This window comes from Elephantulus edwardii, unplaced genomic scaffold (assembly GCF_000299155.1).
Source record: "Elephantulus edwardii isolate Elephantulus edwardi_28Jun2011 unplaced genomic scaffold, EleEdw1.0 scaffold00033, whole genome shotgun sequence".
Taxonomy (NCBI): Eukaryota; Metazoa; Chordata; class Mammalia; order Macroscelidea; family Macroscelididae; genus Elephantulus; species Elephantulus edwardii.
The window spans coordinates 17,476-18,748 of record NW_006399783.1 but is presented as its reverse complement, the minus strand read 5'-3'; positions in this window follow the sequence as shown (position 1 = coordinate 18,748).

Here is a 1,273-nt window from a genome sequence, read left to right as displayed (position 1 = left end):
CAGAATGAGTTCAGGCCTTTTGATTTTCTAACTCCAGCGCTTTTCATATGTCATAGTAATACTTTGCTTTGTCTTTCCATGCTGCCCTTTGAAATCTTCTGTTCACCTCTTTAATTTCTTGATTTCTTCCATTTACTTTGGCTTCTTGGCATTGTAGTGCAATATTCAGTTTCTTCTAAAATCTGTCTCAGTATTTTCTTCCTCTTCTGTCTTTGTAATGACCTTTTACATTTTTCCTGAATGGTACTCTTGATACCCTCCTAAAACTTACACATGTTCACGGCCTCAAACCTGTTTTTGAGATGGTTTTAAAACTCAGGTGGGATAGATTCAAGTTCAAATTTTGGTTCCTATAAATTTTATTTAATCCTCTTTAACCTTTTGTGAACTGCATATGAGTAATTGTTGCTCTGGTCCACAATCAGCACTTGGCTTACTTTTCAAAACTGTTATTGAGCTTTTCCAGTAAATCTTTCCACAGATGTAATCAATCTGATTTCTATGTATATCATCAGGTGAAATCCATGTGTATAGTCTGAATTTATGTTTTTCATAAAATTCATTTGAAATGAATAAGTCATTGATTGTACAGAATTCTATATCATTCTCTTTCCAGCCTCATTTTTGTCACCAAGTTTGTGCTTTCTTATTACTGATCCTTCTTCCCTGTTCCCAGCTTTTGCATTCTAGTCGCCCATTGTTATTAATGCATCTTGATTGCATGTTCAATCAGTTTCTGACAGCAAAGGCTGGTAGAAATGATGAATCTGTCTATGAGGAAGCACAATTAAGGTACTTCTTAGAGGCCCTTTGGATTATCAAACTTTACCTCATATTTTTGTGTATGTTGTCAAACAGAGCATGGATAAAGTAAAATTTAATTATTTTGTTTTTAAATATTTAAAAACAATTAAACTAAGTTATAATATATCCTCCAAAAAGGGTGATAGCAAAGGTACCAAGGATTTAACAGAATACTCAAACTTTGTTGAGCGTGAACAAGCAGAATATCCTCACCAGTTACACAGGACTATGTCCTTATGGTCAAGACATTACTTAGAAGATGGATGATACAAGGGTAATTCCAATGACTGATACAGTTTTATATTTACTGTAATTGTAACTTTTATATCTACTGAAAGAGCAAGTAGTACTCTAAATCTTATGTAAGTAATTCTTATGGGTAGAATCAATACGGACAAAGGATTTAGGAAAATATAGTTAGCCAGCATTCAACCGAGGCATTATAACCTGTTCTTGTTGTTGTTATGTG